Source organism: Alligator sinensis, unplaced genomic scaffold, assembly GCF_000455745.1.
Source record: "Alligator sinensis unplaced genomic scaffold, ASM45574v1 scaffold1002_1, whole genome shotgun sequence".
Classification (NCBI taxonomy): Eukaryota; Metazoa; Chordata; order Crocodylia; family Alligatoridae; genus Alligator; species Alligator sinensis.
The window spans coordinates 222,366-224,775 of record NW_005842710.1 but is presented as its reverse complement, the minus strand read 5'-3'; the positions used below and the strand labels follow the sequence as shown (position 1 = coordinate 224,775).

The 2,410-nt window shown below is 44.9% G+C and overlaps 1 protein-coding gene across 3 annotated transcripts in view; it reads right to left on the bottom strand.

Annotated features, from left to right (window-relative positions):
- The window catches only part of KDM2A (lysine demethylase 2A), a 74,442-nt gene that overhangs the window by 49,497 nt on the left and 22,535 nt on the right, over positions 1–2,410 (bottom strand). The window contains exon 3 of one of the 3 annotated variants that reach the window (XM_025216135.1): positions 1,784–1,938. The exons of the other annotated variants lie outside the window; for them this stretch is intronic. The gene's annotated coding sequence lies outside the window, so the exon portion shown is untranslated. The remainder of the gene's footprint in view (positions 1–1,783; positions 1,939–2,410) is intronic. 3 annotated transcript variants of the gene reach the window in all.

Sequence of the window (2,410 nt, the reverse complement as noted above, 5' to 3'; positions counted from 1 at the left end):
GGGGAGGGGGGGGGAAGGGAGGGAGGGGCCCAGTAGGGATGGAGTGCCACCACCCAGTGCCACTGCTGCCTTCCAGGAGCAGGGAACAGCCCTCCAGGGAGCAGGGCTGGCCTTGACCCCCACCAGCTGCATACCAGAAAAGCCAGTTGCAGCAGTGGGTGAGTGTGAGTGAGATGTGATGCAGTGTGGGATGTCTGGAGGACTTACCAGACCCTGTCACAACGCTTGGTGTTCACATGTAATGTTGGACCTGGACTGGTTTATTGTGAACTGGTTTAAAAAAAAAAACAACCCTATATTTATATCTGATTTTTCAGATATGCTTTTGAACCATTCCAGGCAGCTTTAAACCAGTTTAACAGACTTTCAGGTTTAAACCAGGCTTAAGTGCTATGTTTATCAAAGCCTTTTATGAGAAAGTTCTACCTTCTGGCGCACAGTATTTTCAGATAGGTCACAGTAAAATTCTCCCATTTCCCTTTTGACTAGTAAAGAGGTGTTTCCCAGGGTGCCGAGAGGCATCCTAGTCTCAGAGGACTGATGAAAGGGCATTTCTCTGTAAGACAAATTGGACTTATAAGAGGACTATCCCAAAGTCTAATGTAATATTCAATTGATAAGGTAAGCTACAGATAGCTTTATGCACCCCAATGCTGAGACTTTTTGTTCCCGTGGGCAGAGAAACAATCTTTCTGTTCAGCATGTATACATCATCTAACACAACGAGCCCCCTGGACTGTGGCTGGGGCTCTTAACCACTGCAACAATACAAACAAATAGCACCAGCTACAGGAAACTCATACTAAGCCAGTATCACAGTGCTTTTATTGTCTTGCAAGGGTGAGAAAGACAACATTCAAATAGTGCTGGGGAGCAAGGAAGATTCTGATTACTATACCACTGCAATCTTGAATATTTCTAAGGGTCCACCAAAACTGTGTCTATAAGAATCATAGCCAGCTCTCTACAGTAGTCTCTTCATCTCTCTCTGATGCATGATTAAAAAACAGTTCACTAGTTTTTGGTCTTCACCTTCTCCTCTGGGATTTTAAACTGCCAATCATCTGGGATACCATTCCCCATGCCTCTAAGATAAGGGCTGCAGAACAGAAGAGTGGCCTCCTCATTTGTCCCCCTTAGCCTGAAAGTCCTTATGCAGAAGGACATGCAAGTAAGACCTACTGTCATTCTGTTGCTACTTTGACACTCATTTTGCCCAACCAGATAATTGTTACACAATTAAGTAACTGGCCAATGGCTGACAACAGCAAGGGAACTATAAGGAAAAGCTGGGACATAAGATGCTGACAAGCTCAAATATCTCCTTCAACACATGCTTTGTAAAGGTTGCACAGACTCTTCCAATAGTAGGAAAGCCATCTAGATGAGCGACTCTCAGTCAGGGTGCCACAAGATCCTTTGAAGGCTGCTGCAGGAAGTGTGAGGAGATAAGATACTTCCCTGCCTCCCCTGTGTAGCCCCTCTGCAAGGAGGTAAGCACTGAAATGAATTAACTACTTTTTGAAATGGGGTGTGACTTAATTCATAAAAGTTATGGAAGGCTGCCTTGAGTCCAAAAACATTGAGAACCACCGGTCCAGACATTCAGTTTCTTCACAGGACCAGCCAGCAATATGCATCTACAGCCTATCCTGGTAGGGGGCAAACAAGGAGATTGTTGTGGTGGGTCCTGAGTACCTATAGATCTCATCCTTGTGCTCCCCTCCCTATTTTCAACTTAGTTTTGTGGCCCTGCTTGTACTGGCACCAGTGCACAACTTACCAGACTATTTCTTTGCTTGAACTGCTAGCATATGAGACAGTCGAGACCTCAAATCTCGATGTCTATGAGACTATCCTATGCACTGGGTATAATACAAAGCTATTTGGAGCCTTCTAGTGTCCACTCTCACAGTGCAACAGGAGTGAAGTCATGAGCTGAAAAAAAAAAAAAAATCAGACTTTATGGTTGAGGGGCACATTGCAACCTATTGCACAGATAGGGAAGATATGGGCTTCTGAAACTTCTGACCCACCTCAGTCCAGTCCTTTCTGGACCCTCCAAAGCTACACAACCTAACTAGACCCACTCACCCATTAAAGCAGTCCTGCTGTACCTCTTCATGTCTGATGGAACTCTCTAGCCCCCTGCCATCTTCCAGATCTGTAGATGATCAACTCCTTCTGAACATACACTTCAAGTAGTGAAATGTTCCCTGCTTCCCTCACCTGCTAAACATCCTCCATACCACATTCCTCATATCAGAGCAGGCTGCCTCTGCAAATGTTGCATAAAGTATGCCAAAAGCCCAACCAGACTCCATGCATCAATCACAGCAAAACCTAAATTTCATCCCCAGTGAAATACTTGCTACCTCAGTGTTTGAGAGAATTTTGCACCTTATAGCAG